We start from the raw sequence: 21,058 nt of genomic DNA, 5'->3' as shown, positions 1-21,058 counted from the left end.
ACCTCAGACTGGATCACATAGCTCACCATCAACTAGATCCAGTAAGGAAGCAGGTGTAGCACAGGCACAGAGCAGCCTCAGACAGGTTCGGGTCAGTCCTGGGAAGAGACTGTCTGGATCTGGGGGGCCCTAAGCACCAGAAAGTTCCTTTAGTTTCCTACAGAAACTAAACAACGCATGGAAAATTGTCATCCTGCTGTGGGTTTCTCCTTTGTTCATCTTGGTGCATCCAAACATTCTTTTCCTTTTAGCAACACACTTTGCTTCTGTGCTGTAGCAGACATTTCAAAATGCAGTTCTGGCACCACAGCCTTTGCAAAACACTTTACTTTTTCCAATACTGCTTAGTAGTTTCCATATAGTTGCACAGGAAAAGCTCCCTAAAGACTCCTATGGCCTAAAAATTATTACTTTAACAAAAAGAAAAGCAAACATTAAATATTTATTGAGCCTCTGTTATGTTTGGAGTACATCCACTTAAATAATCACAGCGAAACTTCAAAACGACCTTCTGTTATTAATCACTAAGTAACAGAGGGCCACAGAGAGGCAACTAGAAGTTAAGTGACTTGCCCAAGATTGCATGCCACCAACAGAGAGAATTTGTGCCCCCAGCTGCTGAGCCAGGTCACATGACTGGGTCCTGTGCCTGGTGCCTACATGACGTTGCCTCTCACAAAGAAGGGAACGACTAAGAAGCACGCCTCCAACAGTCGCCATTGCGCTTGATCCTTGTGAGAGCCCATGAGAAGGTATAACCCTGTCTGTTCTCCAGGTGGGGGGCTGGGGCCCACAGAGATGGCTCCCCAGTGACCCGGAAGTCACAGTACTGCCACCACCTGCAGGCAGCCAGGTGGGAGGGCAGCAGAACACAGCAGGACAAAAAGCACACAAAATTTAAACCTCAGAATACAAAACCAAGCTTTCCAGGACAATCTCCCAAGTAACATTCACTCCAGGGTAACACCGCCACCCTTCACTGTCTTGGAGCATTCCAATGGAGAGGGCCTTGATTTTTTTTAGGTGGAAGATGGAAAAACTGCTTTATCTGAGTATTCTTCCTGATAAAAGACACAATAAGGTGTTTTCTTCTAACAATATTAGGCTTTACAGAAATTGTGTTATAAATTACACCTCAAAATTCTGAAAAGTTAGATTAATAAAATTGGAAACAGTTCAGTCTGGGAAACTTCAAAAGCCCTGTACAAAACATCATTCAAAACCGTTGCCTGGAATTTATTGTAGAGACAGAAAGTAGATTAGTAGCAAGGGGAAGTGGGGGTGGGAAAAGTGGGTAGTGACGCTAATGGGCACAGGATTTCTTTCTGGCATGATGAAAATGTGGTAAAGGTTGCACAACTAAAACTGATTCTTGTAATGGTTGCACAACTCCGTGAACATACCTAAAACCACTGAATTGTATACTGTAAATGGATGAATTATAGGATATGTGAATTATATCTCAATGAAGCATTATTGAAAAAAGATCACATATAGTATAATTCTATTTATATATTGTGGAAAAAGCAAAGCTATAGCAACAGGAACAGATCAGTGGTCGCCAGGGCTTGGAGTGGGGTAATACAAGGGGGTTTTGGGGGGGCAGGGCTGTAGAACTGTCCGGTACCCATATTATCATGGTGGTTAAAAGAATCTGTAGTGGCTCAAGCCTGTAATCCTAGCACTCTGGAAGGCTGAGGCGGGCGGATTGCTTGAGGTCAGGAGTTCGAAACCAGCCTGAGTGAGACCCCCCATCTCTACTAAAAATAGAAAGAAATTAATTGACCAACTAAAAATATATATACAAAAAATTAGCCAGGCATGGTGGCGCATGCCTGTAGTCCCAGCTACTCGGGAGGCTGAGGCAGGTAGGATCACCTGAGCCCAGGAGATTGAGGTTGCTGTGAGCTAGGCTGATGCCATGGCACTCACTCTAGCATGGGCAACAAAGCGAGACTCTATCTCAAAAAAAAAAAAAAAAAAAAAAAAAAGAATCTATACATGCACTAAAATTCATAGAACTGAAGAACAAAATTTTAAAAGTTGATTAAAAACAAAAAACAGGATAAAACAGTTGTTTCTTAAAATCAAGTCTAAGCCGGGCGTGGTGGCTCACGCCTGTAATCCTAGCACTCTGGGAGGCCGAGGCGGGCGGATTGCTCAAGGTCAGGAGTTCGAAACCAGCCTGAGCGAGACCCCGTCTCTACCAAAAATAGAAATAAATTAATTGACCAACTAAAAATATATATACAAAAAATTAGCCGGGCATGGTGGCGCATGCCTGTAGTCCCAGCTACTCGGGAGGCTGAGGCAGTAGGATCCCTGAGCCCCAGAGATTGAGGTTGCTGTGAGCCAGGCTAATGCCACGGCACTCACTCTAGCCTGGGCAACAAAGTGAGACTCTGTCTCAAAAAAAAAAAAAAAAAAAAAAAAAAAAAAAAAAAAAATCAAGTCTACTTTAATTTTAATTTTTGTTACTCTTTTCAAATGAAAAAATTGTTTATTACTCTTTAAAAATTATTCTTATGGCTTAGAGTGCTATATCCCTTTATTAAAGATTTTGAAATATTTCAGAAACATGTAAAGAAGTAGGTTTTCCATTAAAATTGGAGAAAAACAGAGGTTGCAAAGGCAAATTTGAATAGTGAAGCAGAACTGTTACTGGACCTCAGGGGTCTTGTGCCCTTTGGGACCACCTCCACCTGCGGGGCCAGCGACTGCTCAGCCCTGGAATGTCAGCTCCTGATCTCAAGTCTTAAAACTTCAGAAGCATGTAATTTATTACTGGGGACAGAGGTGGGGGCATATACTTAAGGCACAATAGAGAAAACTTCACTGTCCTTAATCTAAAACCTGAATTTTCATTATGTGGCACGATAGGCATGTCACATGCATCAAAGCTCAAAGGCACTGATGTTTTCATCTCCTTATCGGGAGAAATTAGGCCAAGAGTGGTACACAATCAGAAAACAGATGTGAATACTTAACCTGCATAAAGCCAGTTCTCTGGTCAGCAGCATGGCTCTCCATCTGGCTAATTCAAATGTAGCTACTCCCTTGTCCTCTAAAAGAAGGTGAAGAGCTTGGGGGTGCACCTCTACCAAATTAAGCAAACTTTTTATTCCGTTCCTTTTCTGCACCCCTCCCCCACCCCCAGATAAAGTCTCGCTCTGTCCCTCTGGCTAGAGTGCCGTGGCGTCAGCCTAGCTCACAGCAACCTCAAACTCCTGGGCTCAAGTCATCCTTCTGCCTCAGCCTCCCGAGTAGCTGGGGCTACAGGCATGCACTGCCAGTCCTGGCTAGTGTTTTCTATTTTTATTAGAGACAGGGTCTTGATCCTCCCATCTTGGCCTCCCAGAGTTCTAGGATTACAGGCGTGAGCCACCATACCTGGCCTATTCCCTGTTTCTTTATCTATAAAACTTGCTTTTAAAAAACCCAAAAACTGCTTTACTCCTCACAGGATGCTTAAAGATGATCTAATACTAAAATCAACTGTTTTCCCCTTGCCTGTTGCCATAGCATTTTAAGAAGAATGAATTTGCACCTGGTGTGTGCACCCAACCTCAGTTTCCCCACAGGACTGGTGACAGTGTGTGAGTGAATCAACCAGCCCAGGCCAGGGGTGCCATGAATGGGGCAAGGGCAGGGGTTCTCCAAAATCAAGGAGCATTTAATCCAAAACAATAGCCATAGAATGGAGTGAGTTAGAGCCCTGGAAAAGCTCTCAGGTACACTACCTCATTTAATCCTCACCCATCTGGATGAGATAGCAGATAAGCATCTGTTATTGCTGTTTTATGTATTAGGAGAAAGAGACCAAGACCAGTATTCCACAGAGTGCGGACTGGAGCCCCATTCCTGACTCTGAGTTTGTAATGGTGGCGGCACACTGTTCCTTAGACACCCCAAAGTCCACAGCCTACGACAGTTCCCACGAGGTACTGTGTTGTCACGAATCCAAACCCTGCAAATTCTTCACCAGGGTAAGGATGGAATCCAGCCAAGTTATCTCCCATCCTTTCCTTTCTTTCCAACTGCAGAGCTCACTTCTTCGCTTGAAAACTACACTGCTCTGGTTAGTCTCGTTGGCTCAACATTCCCCCGGTCCCAGCTCACTCTCTGTTCAAATCCTCTGTGGCGTCCAGCGGCCGCCGGCAGAGACGAGCGGTCATGATCAGAGGTGCCACACTGGGAACTGCAGCAAGGGGAGAAGTAAACTGAGGGCTGAGAGCTTGGGACCACGGACAGCCCAGCCACAGGCTCAGCGTCGTCTTCTGGGGTGTGGTTATCCCTGTGTGACCGAGACCACAATCGCGACTTTTCCACAAAAAGATGGTCCCTCAGTACTCTGCAGCCTATGCATGTTCTTCATATTTTTATGTGACAGAGAATGTATACTCACACCTGCAGTCCCAGCTACTCGGGAGGCTGAGAGGGGAGGACTGCTTGAGCCCAGGAGTTCGGGGCTGTGGTGTGCAAATATTGTTCCTAAGAACAGCTGCACACTCCTACCTGGGCAACAGAGCAAGTCCCCATCTCTTAAGAAAAACATGGAATTTTTTTTTTTAATTTATACTCCTTATTCTACTTTTAAAACTATTTTCACTTTCTGAGCATGAATGGAACAATTCTGCTGTTGAGAACTCATGGATAAGATTGCAGTCCTGTACGTGCATATTAATGAATAATAAGTATCCAAGAAATGTTATCTGAAGGATGAATAAATGAAGCATTATTTCATGGATTAACAAATGCCACAGGTCAAAGTATGCCTCTCTCTCTTCACCCCCCCCCCCCAGAAATAAATATCAAAACTACGTGATGCAGAAACTAAAAAAACAATCGGTAAAAAAGGTGCTGTGCTCCTTAACATCAGAAAAATGAGTCCTATTTTACTGAAGAACAGCATAAAGGAATTCACAAAACCAGGTAGTACTTTCAAATGCCTATGCACGACTGGCCCTGTGCCATGTAACTGGATGTTTGATTGCATCCTGGTCAGTGGAGACTACCATCATCACACCCACACGTTTGCACTTATAAATTTACTTAGCTGTGCAGAAAAACAGTTATATATGGATAGCGCCAACACATTTTACTAATTAATGGATGAATAAAAAGATACTTAAATAAGGCACAGATCAAACTCAGGCATGAGAATTTAGCAAGCAAATAGCAAGGGTATAAAGCGAGAATAGGGCTTGTTCTCCAAGTGGACAGCAGTAAATTCCACACAGGGAGATGCCAGTAGCAGCCAAACACACAGCTTGAAAATCTGTTTATATGCCAGACCAAATGGCTTTGTGCTGCTTTTCAATCCCTTCCACTTTACTGCCATTACAAAAAGCCTACATCGGAAACTACACGAAAACTAGAAGCAGGATGGGAGGTGCCTTTGAGGAGAGGGACACTGCTGTGAGGTGGACAGCAATCCGCTCTTTCATGAGGGTGTGGTTCATGAGGCTTTGCGTTGAGCTAGACTTTTTTGTTTTCTGTAATTTTCTATGCGTGTGTTATACTTAAATTAAAAAAACAAAACAAAACACTCCCACATTGGGAAAACGTAAAAAAAAAAAAATCCCCTCAAAGCCTATTAGGAAGAACTCGCTCAGAAATATTCTTTCTTTCTTTTTTTTTTCTTTTTTTTTTTTTTGAGACAGAGTCTCACTCTATCGCCCGGGTTAGAGTGCCATGGCATCAGCCTACCTCACAGCAACCTCAAACTCCTAGGCTCAAGCAATCCTCCTGCCTCAGCCTCCCTCCCAAGTAGCTGGGACTACAGGTATACGCCACCATGCCCGGCTAATTTTTTCTATATATTTTAGTTGGCCAATTAATTTCTTTCCGTTTTTAGTAGAGACGGAGTCTCGCTCTTGCTCAGGCTGGTTTTGAACTCCTGACCTTGAGCGATCCTCCCGCCTTCGCCTCCCAGAGAGCTAGGATTACAGGCGTGAGCCATCTCATCTCATCCGGCCAGAAATATTCTTTCTTATATCAGGCAGCCGTGGCTGTTAGAATGCTTCTCCTCACTTTCGAACCCACAATCTCCACCTTGGTACATTTCTCCATTATTATCATACTGTCCTCTCTCACATCACAGTCATTTCAATATTTTGCCATCCAGCAATCCAGATGGCCTTATAGTAAATGATATAAAGACCCCATCCCCTCCCTGCCACAAAGTGAACCCCAATCTGCTTGGTATGCAAATCCTCAGCCAGAAGAAGGGCAATTTATCAAACTTAATGAAATACCCTCAAAACCACTTCTGCCTACTTGTACACATTTCTGCTCAAGTAACTTTTTAAAATCATTTTTTTAAAACTACAGTAAAATACATACAACATAAAATTTACATCTTAACCCTTTTGAAGGTATAATTTGGTGGCATTAAATAGGTTCATATTCTTGTATAATCATCACCACTATCCATGCCCAGAACTCTTTTCATCTTGCAAAACTGAAACTCTGTACCCATTAAACAGTAACTCCCCATTCCCCTCTCTTGCAGCCCCTGAAAGCCACCATTCTACTTTCTGTCTATGAATTTGACTATTCTAGCACCTCATATAAGGGGAATCATACAGTATTTGTCCTTTTGTGACTGCTTTATTTCACTTAGCATAATCTCCTCAAGATTCAGCCAGGTTTGAGCATATGTCAGCATTTCCTTCCTTTCTAAGGCGGAATAACATTCCACTGTATGTATATACCACATTTTATCCTATCCATTGATGGATATGAGTTCTTCCAGGTCTTGGCTTTGTGAATAATGCTGCTATGAGCATGGTGTGCAAATATATCTGAGATCCCCGGCAATCCCAGTAGTGGAACTGCTGCATCGTATGGCAATTCTGTGTTTAAATTTTTGAGGAACCACCAGAGTGTTTTCCATAGCAGCTGCACTATTTTACACTCCCACCAACAATGCACAGAGCACCACTTATTATTTTGATTATTTTCTGTTTTGGTTTATTTCCTTTCTAACTTGGCACGATTTGATTTCTTATAGTAGCTATCCTAAGAATCTTTCTTTTTTTGTTTTGTTTTTTTTGAGACAGAGTCTCACTCTGTTGTCCTAAGTAGAGTACTGTGGCATCAGCCTCCTAGCTCATAGCAACCTCAAATTCCTGGGCTCAAGCGACCCTCTTGCCTCAGCCTCCCAGGTAGCTGAGACTATAGGCATGCACCACAATGCCTGGCTAGTTTTTCTATTTTTAGCAGAGATGGGGTCTCACTCTTGCTCAGGCTGGTCTTGAGCTCCTGACCTCAAGCAATCCTCCTGCTTTGGCCTCCCAGAGTGCTAGGATTACAGGAGTTAGCCACTGCACCTGGCCCCTAAGCAACTTTCTTTTGATTATAATAACAATGATTACGGTTAGCTAGGTGGTGGAACCCTCAAAACCAACCTCTGAGGTTTAAACATGAGGACGCTGAGACTAGCAAGACCAACTCCCCACCAGCAGCCCACAGCTAGCAGGGGGAGACCTGAGAATTGAGCCCTAATGTGAATCACTCCACATCCTGTGCTCTAACCACCTCACCGCCCTGCCTGCCTTCTCACTATGGATTTCTGGGCACTGATCTCAGTGCCCAGGAATCTCCTGAGCAAGAAGGTAACTGTCCCACCCACAGCCACAGCAAATTTATTTGTCAGCATTTTGGTTGGTGAATAACCCAGAGAGAATAGAGCACAATAAACTCCACTAGGGCAGGAACCTCACATTTATTCATGTTTATGTTTTCCCCAAAGCATCCTCTGTAATGCCTAACATACGCTGCTCAATAATACACATTTTAAAATATAAATTGTGGTAACAGAAGGCCAGTTATGAGCATTAAGCCCACACAAGCCTGTGTGACTAGAGGAAACAGACAGTCACTGGCACATTACAAATTAGAGGTCAAAATAACTTGCAGTATTTTCCTTCCAATTTCTTGCCTCTCACATTTGCTTTTCTATTTCCTTGTCCTTCATCTACTCTTACCTTACTTTCCTTCTCTCCTCCCTCCCCCACTCCTTTTCTTCTTATATCTCCAGACCACCTATGAAACATGACTTTGTGTCACTGATAGCTGTCAAATCCAAAGTACATCCATTCATGACCCAATCACCAACAAGGACAGGCGCTTCTGAGCAGTCAGGGCTGCACTGCGGTGGGGACGCAGGCTGCCAACACGGGACGGGTGCTGAACAAATCTGACTTCTGGTAGGAAGAGAGGAGGAGCCACCTCGATGGGTGGCCTACATGTCCTGTGCCTACAACCAGAGCGAACAGTTAGTCAGCCAATATAAGTGTGTGGCTTCGAATGTGTAAAACTGTGCCAGAGGGCAGAACTAGAACCAACAGGCAGAAATTATGGATATAAAAGATTGTGGCTTGAGAGAAAAAGCTTTCCTACACCTCCAGCTGTCCACAAATGAAATGGGCCATGTTGGGCAACCATGGTAATTTCCCTGTCACAGTATTCTCACAATGTCACCCCCACCAATGTGACCTGGTGCAGACAATGACACTGGAGACCCAGTGTCCAAGGGAAAAGTGGCTCCCTATTAAGGACTGTGTGAGACACACCACCCAAATCTCTTCCCTCCGTAAAATTCCATGCCTCTAATGTTGGAGACCAAGGAAGACAGGCGATGCCACGAGCCCAGGGGCAGATACTGGACACCAGAAGGGGACAAGGCCGGGGACTTGCTAAGACTCATCATAACCACAGCAACAACGTAACACTTTTGAGTCATCTGCCAAAGCATTTAGCCATTGTTTTTTCTACTAGGCTCTTGAAACAATATCCACTTATAATGAAATTTAAAGAAGAATCACAATCAAACCTTCATTTGTTGGTTACTTTGATTTACTTAAAACTTCAAAAATAACTGTAACCATAAAGTAAAAGATATGCAGGCAGTTATAAAATTTACCTTGTTAAAATTTCTTTTTTATGTACATTGGGCATCTACCAAATTTGAAACAATTTGAAAAATCAGTGTGGTCCAGAAAGATAAAAATCAACCACTTTTGATTATATTAATGATCATAAACTCCATATCAAAAATTTGCTTCAAGCCAGGGATTATGTCCATTCCCATATCTGTTTGTCACACTCCAGGTCACAAAGTCCCTTATTATTTAAAGATGCAGCCCCGCAGGGCATGGTAGCTCACACCTATAATCCCAGCAACTGGAGAGGCTGAGGCAGGAGGATCGCTCAAGCCCAGGAGTTCGAGGCTGCAGTGAGCTACAATGGCACCACTGCACTCCAACATGGCAAACAGAGACCAGGGGATGCATCACCTTTTTTGGACTATGCAGGCCCCTTTACACCTTTGCATTTCCCCGTAAGGCCTTCAACAGAAGCATTCCTTCTCTCTCTACAAAACTCGGCTGGAACATTTATGTTCGCATTCTCACCAAGAGCCCTTTCTGTTGCAGGGTACTTAGCACACACATCTAGGACAGCACTGGTCATACTTTGCTGTCCTCACTCCCTCACTACTTAAGGTGTTTTTGCAGAGACCACGTGGCTGACCCCCGTGGTCTCTGGGCTCACCGCAGTTCCTGGTACCTCACGGGCAGATCAGAAGTCAATCCACCAAAGCCGGCACCTCCAGCACACGGCAGGGCCCGTGCCAGGCAGGACGGTCTGACTGACTCTCTCACTAGACCCTGAACTGTCCTGGGGCCGAGACAGTATATACGCGTTTGACTCAGTATATGTTTCTTAATGAAAGGAAGAAACAGGGATCCTCCCCTCTAAGACAGAAGTGCACAGTACAGCAGTAAAAGCAGCTCTCTTTTATTATGTACCTACTGTATACAAGAAATAATGTTAGGAGATCACATATTAGCTATGTTGATCGTCACCACCAACCTGAGGTGAGTATTATCATTTCATAAATGAGGAAATGATGAGAATAAGTTGCCCAAAGTCGCAAGTGGTGAAGCCTAGATGAGAACTCAGACCTCTCTAACGTAGAAGTCCATTTTCGCTCCACATTATACCGTCTCCCCTCGCATTTAAAATGAATAGTCCCTCATAGACATTGAGCACAGGAGATATTCAACATACTATACCTGATTATGCAGGTAGTTGCTTGGTTTTGACCAAATATTGCCATTCCTAGTTATGATGCTGCTTTGAATAAACTAAGTTATATATTGTAAGAACAATGCCACACCAAGCTGCTGCTTAACATATTCACCTTTTAAATCACATGGAAATGATTGGGAAAACCCACAGAAACTGAGACCTCAACTCCAAATTACTTATTTCTTCAATAGTGGTGCCACTGCGAAGAAGCTTTAGATAAATGTTTCAGCAAGATTAACGTCACTTAGTGCAGGTATCAAGTCCCTACTTGCAGATGATGATTGCAAGGTTAAGCCTTCTGCTATCATAAAAAACAGCAATAAATGTCACTTTCAAGCTCCAAGTTAATCCCTGGGAAAGGGCCTTTGTGTCCCTCAGTTAATCCTCCACTTGTTCAAAGCAGTAAACGAGTGCTTGGTGTCTCTTCGTTCCTTGGCTACATCATGCATGCTTTATTATGGAAGAGTCTAGGCAAGAAGTTGCCTCTGACGGAGAAAAAAAATCAGCTTCTCACTAAGAGGCTCCAATAATTTCTCTTCATTGATGCCATAAAATCCAAGGAGGGCCAAAGACCCTCGGAGCCTGCCGGTCAAGCCTTACCACTGCCTTTCTAGAAATAGTTCTGCTGATGCAGAATGGTCCCTGCATGACCCCGTCCTGTCCTTCCTCAGCAGTGCCACTTCTTGCAATGTGGGTGGTTCTTTCTCTGCAGGATTTCACCGACATAAGCAGATTTGTACTCCAATTCCTAACACTGAGCCTGATTCCCGGTAGGCACTAAAGAAGGATTTGCTAAACTGAACTAAATGTAACAGTGGGAGCTTCTTTAAGAAAATGTTCTCCCTATTTACAACATTTGCGGTACTTCAGCTCTCCTAGGGCAGGTCTGCTTGCGATTACATCCATACAAGCATCCTGCTGGCACTCTGGCTCCAGAGTTCCCTGACTGCTCCCACCTGTCCCTGCAGTCACGCTGGCTTCGTTCCATTGCTCCTTATATAGCCTCTTTGAAACCATACAAGTGATGCTTGTTCTTTTAAAAATAAAGATGTACAAAAGAAAAAAAAATCAGTGTTCACCTGTCACCCAGAAATAATCACTACTTGGATCTCAGTATAAAAATTTTTTATATGCAGGGCTTATAGATGATGTGTCCTATATATGAATATTTTATTTCAGAAATGGTATATTCCCTACCAATTTGTGTTCAACTTTTTTTTTAATTATTTAATTTTTTTTTTTTAGAGATAGGATCTCACTATGTTGCCCAGGCTGGACTGGAACTCCTGGGCTCAAGGGATCCTCCTGCCTCAGCCTTCCAAGTAGCTGGGACTAGGGCATGCACCACACCTGGCTCAACTTTTTTTTTTTTATTTTTTTTTATTTTTTTTTTATTTTTTTTTTTTTCTCATACCAGCTGTATTACACTGGCTCAACTTTTTAAACACATTTTTTCATATTAGGAAACTAACTGAATGCTATCTTTTAGGATATCTAACAGGCATTCCATTATATGGATGTATCTTAATTTGCATTTGTTTCATAAATCTCCCTATAGGACTGGAGTCTGTGCAATTACTGGGCCTACCTGTATGGATTTTAAACTCTGCTTAAGCCAGCCAAGCCAGCCTCCAGGGCTCCAGGCCTCACTCCCCAGCAAGCTGGCGGGAGGGGCTCTCCCACCAGATTTCGTTTCTGTTTTTTGTTCCTTTTTGTTTTACATACAGATAGATGTGTATTTGGGCACAAGGTAACAATTTCTTGATATAAGTTGTGATCAAAGAAGTTTGATAGCCACTGTTCTACCCCAAGAATTTAACAAGAGGTTGTAACTTAAGTAGTTTTAAAATAGCCCTGAACTATTGTAATTAGGATTAAGAAGTCATTATATTGCCAGAACATTAAAAGATTTCAAAATAGCTACTTAAAGTTTCTTAATAGTTTCCATGATAGGGAATTTATTTTTTTTTTTTTTGAAACAGAGTCTCCCTCTGTTACCCGGGCTAGAGTGCCGTGGTGTCAACTTAGCTCACAACAACTTCAAACCCCTGGGATCAAGTGATCCTCCTGCCTCAGCCTCCCAAGTAACTGGGACTACAGGCATATGCCACCATGCCTGGCTAATTTTTTCTATACGTTTTTAGTTGGCCAATTAATTTCTTTCTATTTTTAGTAGAGTCGGGGTCTCGCTCTTTCTCAGGCTGGTTTCGAATGCCTGACCTTGAGCAATTCTCCCTCCTCAGCCTCCCAGAGTGCTAGGATAACAGGCGTGAGCCCTCACGCCCGGCCCATGATAGGGAATTTCAAAATGTACACCTTTCCTCTGCTGAAAACTCAAACACAGCGGTGGCGGACGCAGCAGAGAAGGCGGTGACTGCAGGCTCGGCCTCTCCCTCCTTCAGGGGCAAAGTGCACACGGACAGAGCAGAAGGTGGCCGAAAGAACCCTGAAGAAAAGGCAGTGCTGGGCGGGAAGGAAGGTGGGGCTGCGGGCAGAAGACCTGGGCCGGCCTCACCCGGGCAGGGGGAAGTATCACTTCCTCGCCTGCCTCCTCTAGGGCCTTCTCCCCGCAGCCTCGCTAGTTCTGCTGTCCGTGACACAGCTTCCCCGTGGAAAGCAGAAGTGGTCCTCCCTCTCCAGAGGGCCCCTCTGAGACTAGCTTCTCTGTTCCCCTCTACCCCACGGGGGTAACGTTTCCAGGAAGAGCAGAGGCACCCAGTAGGCCCAAACATCTCCACGATGATGACGTGGCTTCCGTTGGAGGCAGAATGACAACAGCCCCATCTCTCCGTCTCATGCTCCCTCTGACCAGCTCCTCCGGGGCCCAGCGGGGCCAGAGCTCCCACCAGATGTTTTACCAGTACAGGGGGGAAGGCGGGAGCTAGACGGGAGCGTTGGCAGGGAGCTTCCAATCAGTGTGGCTTGGCATCACTAGAGGAGTGGGAGAGACTTCACGTGCTCGCAGAAAGAGGGCGTGCGGGCAGAGGCAACATTTGACTTTGTCTAAAGCATGAACTGTAGAAAGGAAATGAGACAGACTAAAACCCTCTGAGCTACATGAATAAAGACTTCTTCCCAATGTCCTACAACTCAACAAAAGGAGAGCCGCGACCACTGAGAAACACTCACTCAAATGGATCCTGAAGATTTATCCCCATGTGTCATTTTGCAGGCCATCATTTAGGTGTCTTAGCACTATGGGAACAATGAGCACAGGTACAACGATGAGACTAACTGATCATCTCTTCCCATAAATGATCAGCTCGTCTCATGTCAGTTCCTGGTTCTGTAAAGATGTTAGAGGAAGAACTGACGGAGGGGAGAGGGAGAAGGGGGTTGGACCTTTGTGGAGGGTTAATAAAGCACCGTGAAACAAACAACACTTTAATCCCAGCCCGGAGGCTCACGCCTGTAATCCTAGCACTATGGGAGGCCGAGGTGGGAGGATTGCTTGAGGCCAGGAATTGAAGAAAAGCCTCAGCAAGAGTGAGACCCTGTCTCTGCTAAAAATAGAAAAAATTAGCCAGGCGTGGTGGCGCATGCCTGTAGTTGCATCTACTCTGGAGGCTGAGGCAGCAGCATCGCTTGAGCCCAGGAGTTTGAGGCTGCAGTGAGCTATGATGACTGCACTGCACTCTAGCCTGGGGGACAGAATCTAAAAATGAAACAAAACAAACAAACAAACAAAAAACACTTTGGAAGAGTTCTATACCAATGAAAACTATATCCTGATTGTAAATACAGCTTTCAAGAAATAGCTCTGTGGCACATGAGGGTAGCTGACAGCTTACTCAGTAATGAGGGAAGATGAAGTATAGAACAGAATGAAGAAAAAGCCCAAGAATAAACAATAAAGGCTATTACGGGCCCCTGCACTTGTCAACATGGAGGAGCCTTTTTAATGCATCATCCTGAGTGATTATTTAAACTTGCTATTCTAAATTACAAGAGCCCTTCCAGCTAACTCAAGCCAAAGATATTGGACTGTTACAAAATGTTTAATTCCTCAATTGGCAGATTTCCATACCATTTTCTATACTTGGGTGTCTTCCCCAAATGGGAACTTACTCAAGATAAATTTTAGGAATGATGATAGAGTGAACTCAAAATTTCACAACTTAAGTATCAGGAAACTAGGCAGCTGTAAGAAAGCTTTCAGTATTTCTGACTGAAAAAAAGTAGAAAAGCAAACCAACTTCCTCTTTCATGTTCTCTGCACTATCAACCTTAAAAGATGGGAGGCAATGTATATCTTTTATAGAAATATTGGCTTAGAACGGCACCTTGCAGACAGCAAATGCTCAGAAAATGGGATATGTGTTTTAACGTGCATTCTATCAGCCCTGTCTCCATGCTTCCTATTTTCTCCTTGGCTGATGCTCTCACTCCTACAGCAACCACACAAGGAGGCTGTACATCCAGTGGAGGCTGGAGGGAGTCCTTTTGAAAGGGATTATTAGAGCACTTCCATATTAACCAGTAAGCACCAGACAGCCCCAAGGCAGTCCCTAGAGCTGCTTGGACAGCAGCCAGGACAGATGTTATCTTAGCAGTTACTGAGACCCTCCACTCCCACCCCAAGCAGGAAGCAGTGCTGACAGGCACAGAAATTCATTTTCAAAAGACAACCTAAGTGTCCAGCTTGTTGGTGCACCTGCTCCTATATCCTGAGCAGTTAGCCAATTAGTTCAGACCATTACCAAGTGATTAAAAAAATTACTCGAAGCTGGGTGCAGTGGCTCACACCTGTAATCCCAGCACTCTGGGAAGCTGAGATGAGAGGCTGAAGTGAGACCAACCTGGGCAAGAGCAAGACCCCTGTATCTACTAAAAATAGAAAAATTAGCTGAGTGCAGTTATACACGCCTGTAGTCCCAATTACTCCAAGGTTGAGGCAATACAATTGCTTGAGCCCAGGAGTCTGAAGTTGCAGTGAGCTATGATGATGCCACTGCATTCCAGCTCTGTCTCAAAAAGAAAGAAAAAAATTCCTCATGATTCTGTTTTTAAAACATTTATTAAATAATAAATTAGTTTCTTTGCTTTTAAGTGCAAATTATCCCCAACTTACAATGGTTTAACTTAGGATTTTTCAATTTTACCATGGGGCAAAAAGCAAAATACATTTAGTAGAGACCATACTTCAAGTACCCATATAACCATTCTGTTTTTCCCTTTCAGTAAAGTATTTAATAAATTACATAAGATATTCAACACTTCATTATAAAATACACCTTGTATTAGATGATTTTGCCCGACTTTAGGCTAATGTAAGTGTTCTGAGCATGTTGAAGTTAGGTTGGGCTAAGTTATAATGTTTTATAGGTTAAGCATATTAAATCTATTTTCAACTTATGATTTGGCTTATCGGAACATTATCACATTGTAAGTAAAGCAGCATCTGTAATAGAGCTATAGGTCCAAAGGTGGACACGTAGGAAAAGCCAGAAAACATACCTACTACTTCCAGCAGTGCCACTTAAGCAGGCCCATGACCTTGGACAAGTCCCCAAACCTCTTTCTCTGTATCTGTCCCTGCCTATCCTTTAGGGGCCACAAGAGGTTCAAATCAAATCAGAGTGCAGGAAGGCTTCAGAGTCCCGAACAAATGCAAGGTGTGAGCATCTCCATTGCTAGGAAGGCCCAGGAAAGGTCTACAGCCATCTCTACTGTCAATGTGGCACTGATCAGCGTTCTGACTAATGACTGCCCTGACCCTTCAGTGTTAACACTAATCCATGTGTCTTTGAGATGGTCAGCACGAGTGAGCCGTGACAGTGTTCTGTGCTGGGGCATGTACACATCGTATTCTTATTTAGAAAGTTAGCATAAGCTTGTATATGGATACTATGGTTTAATTTTGTTAAGTTACAACTCCACAGATTCATGTGAACCAACCAGAATCTCGGATGCCTGGTGATTTGTTTCAGAATAAAGACGCCACAGATGGAACTGAGAGGCTTTGAAAGTCACTGGTTCAAAACACTGTGCTGGACTATTTTTCTGCTAACAGGAAGCCATTGGAGGTGGCAGTATCGCAACGTTTCCACACACCTTTGCAACATCAATGACTCCAGGATGGCGAGGGTCTTCTGGATGGGGCCAACTCCCTTCGCAGGAGACGCCTCCCCACTAACACGCCAGGCCCTCTTCCAGCGAGGCAGTGCTGAGTGAGATTCTCATTTAGAACACTAGTGCTGGCGAACTTTACAGTCAACAAAGCCCCTCAAATCCCCTGTGGAAACCAGGACAGAAAGGGCCAGCCAGCTCAACATGCCTTAGGGACCCACCCTGTCTCTTCATCTCTGTTACAGCCGCAGCTTTGCACAGGGCCAGGGCAGAGCAGGCCTTCCTCCCTCCTTCCAGGTATTCTCGACCGAGCACCTACTACGCAGTGGATGCACAGACAGCACAGGGGCTATTGTTTCAGACAATCCTATAATGCTGTTCTCACGGAGCTTCTACTGTAGCGGTGAACCAGACTGTAAACACGCTGACAGACCCTGACATAACTCTGGTCGCTGCTGTGAAGGAAATGTGGGCTGCGCAAACGGCCCAGGTGGCTTATGCCAAATCACAGCTATGGTAAATGGTAGAGGAGGCCAAAACTCGTCTCCTGTCTCCTATTTTCTCTTCTCTTACATCCACTGCCCTATAGCCTTCACTTGGGAAGAGACTCACCCCACTGACATCCAGAGAGGCCCAGTCACCAAACAAAGGCTCCTGTGATCTAATTAACTTTCTTGAAGCCTCAAAACGGAACTTCCTTACCCCCAAATGAGAATGGAGGGAATAGCTGGATCCCACCCTCTACAGGAAAGCTCACTCCTCCTTAGGAAGGGCTTACAACTACCTGCACACTTTCAGCGCCCCAGCCCCAGGGAGCGGCCGACGTGTTGGCTGTTCAGAGAAAACATCCCCACAGGGTGGGGGCAGACAACAAACCAGAAGTCAAACCTTGACTGGCTACTTCTTGGGCAGTCCGACTGCCCGGCCCTGCTTTGGCACAGCAAGTCCCTCATGTATTTATTAAACAGATTCACTAGTAAAGCCAGATGGCTAAGTCAGACATGGCAGTCTCAGGTTCGAAACCACCAAGCTGCAAAGACCCAAGGAGCCTTGTTTATACAGATAGAATTAGTTTCAATAAATAACAATAACCACACCGCTTATGAAATACCTGCCTAGTAGGCACCAGGGGCTTTATGCGTACTAGCCGGCCCAGGGGGCAGATGTGCTCTCTCCAAGATAAGGGAACCCAAAGGGAGAATTTCAATAATAAGCCCCTTCATACACAGCTAGAAAATTGCAAGGCCTGAATTCTGAGATGGCAAAGTTGAGTGGATTTGGGATAATTAACACATACACACACACACACGCACACGCACACGCACACGCACACACACGCATACACAAAGAAATGAAGGCAGAACTACAGGTCTACACGCCAGGCGGGCTATCAGTGGGAACACTACAAACGCGCAGCATGAAGACACCACAGTCGGCCAAGATATCGTAGAAAGTGGGAACCGACGCGTAAGCACCCTTCCCCCAAGGCGAAGGAAAGGCAACCCTGAATTCTTAAAATAACTCTCGCTTCCTCTGGGCGGCCGAAGCACCGGACTGCTGCTCTGCAGGCCTGGAGGCGCCCGGCTCGGCGGGAGGGTGAGCGCCAGCCTCCGCTGCGGCCCTGGACGTCACGCTCCTGCCCGGGCCACAGAGGAGGGCGGCTGTCCGCGGGCCGAACCCCACCACCCACCTCTGGGGATCCAGGACCCACTGGGGGTGCAGATTGGGCAATCCGAGGAGTCCTCTCCGGGATCCCCGCCTGCGTCCGCCCCGCGTAGGCAGGGGCTTCCCCGCCGTGCGCGGGGAGTGGCCGGTGCGAGGACAGCCGCCGGCCCTCAGGCCGGAGCCGGGAGGCTCCGCCGCGCGCCCGTCCCGCGCTGGCACCTCCCACCACTCCCCTGCGCGGCTCGGCGGCGGACACCTGCGGAACCGCCCGCCCCGCGCCCTCGCGCCCCCAGGCCGGGTCACCCACAGGCTGAAGGCGCCTGTGCTGCCCTCGCCGCCCGGGCTGGGCGCTGGTGTGGCCGGAAAGCGGCCCGCGACCCCTGCCGCGCTCCGCCCCCACCCCGTCCCTAGCCAGCCCGCGCCGGGACTCGGCCGCAGCCCCGCGCCGTCCGCCCGGGCGCCCGCGCCCACCCCCGGGCTCGCGCCGGGGACTCACCCGCTCGCAGTGAAAGTTTCGGGGTCGCGGCGGCGGAGCTCCACGGTGACCCGAGTTCAGAGGAGGGGCGCGACGGGGCAGCCCAGGGGACCCGCGTGGGGAGGGCTGCGGGCTCTGGCCCGGGTGGCGCGGCCGCCCCGCCTGCCGCGGGCTGGAGCTGCAGCGCGTCGGGCCCGGAGCACCACGGCCCGGAGCGAGCGGCGGCGCGGCCCGGCGCGGCGGGAGAGGAACTGGCTGTCTCTGGGCTCGGCCGAGAGGTCCCGTCTACTTCCTGGTGCTCGGATTTGCATACTGCACCCGGAGGGCGGGGAAGTGACCGTTTGGTCCCAGCCCAAGGTTTGGGTGTTTGGTATGGCCGTCGCGCAGGGCTTTGAAGGCAGAGAAACCTGGCGACTCAGAGCGCAGCTGGGAAGAGTGGGTCAGCCCCGGCCGGCATCGTCCTACAGGATGGACGGAAGGGTCTCCAGGGGAGCCTCTGCGTCGTAGGCACATCGACCATCGACGACACCTCTCTCATCTCCTTCCCTTCCCTCCCCTCCCTTCCCACCTTCTCCAAGGTGTTAGGAAGTGAGGTGCCCCTGGGAGCAGAAGAGGTGCGCCCTGTTCCCTTCAGACACTTGGAGGTCTCTAGGGAGCGGATGAGATGTGCTGAGTTGATGCTCAGGGTCTCGTTGAGTTCTTAATAATCAATACAGAGTAGGTTCCTTAAGGGTGGACACGGACTCTTCAGGGCATTGGTGGGGGAGGCGGAAGGTGTGGCTGTGGTGGTCAATGGCCTGGCAAGTGCTCAGTTTCTCAAAGCCTCAGTTTCCTCCCAGGAATATGGCGATAAGGATGCCTACCTCGCATAATGCCTTTCTGCAGAGGGCTCACACCACCTCGCATGCAGGAATGGTGACTGTTATTACTTTGTTCCTACTACAGCTGCATCCCTGCCTGTAGCACAGCGCTCGGCACAAAGCAGGTGCCCAACCAGCGTCTGCTGAAAATGACTAACTGCAGGTTCAAGCTCATGCTCCAACCCAATAAATGACACTTACAAATCCAAGATACGAGATTAGTCACAGTCACCCTGGATGTCCACTCATTCTAAACCAGATTATGTTCACTGGGATTCCCAGCATTGCACTGCCTTGTAGAATTTACAAAGAAACAAATGGGGCACTGTAGGAGACTTGGTCTTTGCACTAACAATAACAAACATTTACATAGGCTGGAGGGGCACCAAACACTGCCCTAAGCACTGGCTTTCTTTTATCACTTTCTTTCATTTCTGAAGAGTCTGGCCCCAGCTACAGTGCAACAGGTCAAAGCTGCCACCTTGTAACACAATCTGATACAACCAAGGTAACAAATATTTAACAAAGTTAAAGTTTATGAAGTAATTCGCTACCTGAGGGCCCATTTCCTGGACTTTTCTTCACAATGACCTCTCGAATATATTGCCCTAAATTATCTACTATTACCAAGGAGTCCTTGATTGAGATCCTGGCTAAAGTCATGTGGCAAATAACAGGAGGCGAAATGCTTGGTAGTGGTTAATCCACCTGGAATGTCCTGCCAGTGTTGTTGATAAGATGTTTCTTGCAGTAAGGAACAAAGCATCCCCAGGCAGACCTGAGCTCGCATCCAGCTCTGCCGCCTCTGACTCCTCAGACACAAGCAGCCTGGCTAAGTCCATCTCTTTATTTTTATTTAGAAAAAAACAAAAACCAAAAAAACAATGCTATGCTTATTCCCACTCCTCAGGCTGTATTGATGTATCCTGAATGCTTCCTCCACCCATTCTCCATCTCTGTTTTCCTTAAAGTCCTATGTCAAAGTTCTATTATATTTCTTAGGAAAGTTTCATTCAAAGCCCCCACAGGTAGCCTTTTCGGGGCATCTACAACACGTACAGTGTGCTACAATCATTTAAACTAGACCTAGGTACTCTTTGGCAGAGTTTGCCTTTGTTTCACATGGTAGATTTCTCTTCTCAATTACCAGTGAATAGTAAACTCTTTTTGGAAGGCATTGCTTTTTATATTTATTTATTTCCCACTGTACCTCCCAAAAGTTCTGTTGAGTGCTTTAAAATACTTCATTAGTATTGGTTGATTAGGTAATTGATTGATTGGCTGATTTATCTCAACAGTGTTCTGTAAATTGAGCACAGGATACTGTGATCAGAGGCAGGTTGCAAATGAAAAAAGGCTCCCTTGATAGGGTAGGCAGGCCTTTGAAGAGAGAAAGGAATATGACCAGCAGGACAGAAGAAGGAAGCAGTGGAAATTCATTAACTATGTACAGTGTGTCTTCATTCTCACAGATACTATATTTGCAAATTCACCTACTTGCTAAAATTTATTTGTGACCTAAAGATCAATATTCAAGGTGCTTTCCCAGTCTTTTGCAGGCACATGCATCACAGAGCAGTGAAAACTTTGTACCACCCAAAGCACTTCTTTCTGGCTGAGGTGGAACAAGCTCTAGACGGGCAATGCTCTGTCTTCTTGTTTCAGCTCTCATGCTGTAAACGAGTCGTTTTGCAGTCTATTTAGCATTTCCACATTTTCGTGCTTTTTCTTGGTGATTTCACCGTTTATAATGACCCTCAAACATAGTGTCAACATGCTGTTTGGTGTTCCTAAGCACAAAAGATTGTGATGTGCCTTATGGAGAAAATATGTGTGTTAGATAAGCTTCCGTCAGGCATGACTCATAGTGCTGTTGACTGTGAGCTCAGTG

At 46.1% G+C, this 21,058-nt stretch overlaps 1 protein-coding gene across 2 annotated transcripts in view; it reads right to left on the bottom strand.

Annotated features, from left to right (window-relative positions):
• LYN (LYN proto-oncogene, Src family tyrosine kinase) overlaps positions 1 to 18,594 on the bottom strand; it is a 133,112-nt gene extending 114,518 nt beyond the window's left edge. For both annotated transcript variants that reach the window (XM_012774080.3, XM_012774081.3), the window contains exon 1: positions 18,329 to 18,594. The gene's annotated coding sequence lies outside the window, so the exon portion shown is untranslated. The remainder of the gene's footprint in view (positions 1 to 18,328) is intronic.
• Between the last annotated feature and the right edge of the window lie 2,464 nt (positions 18,595 to 21,058).

Source organism: Microcebus murinus, chromosome 7 (genome assembly GCF_040939455.1).
Source record: "Microcebus murinus isolate Inina chromosome 7, M.murinus_Inina_mat1.0, whole genome shotgun sequence".
In the NCBI taxonomy this organism is placed as follows: Eukaryota; Metazoa; Chordata; class Mammalia; order Primates; family Cheirogaleidae; genus Microcebus; species Microcebus murinus.
Note: the sequence above shows the minus strand (reverse complement) of the source record. Positions and strands in the feature narration are given on the sequence as shown.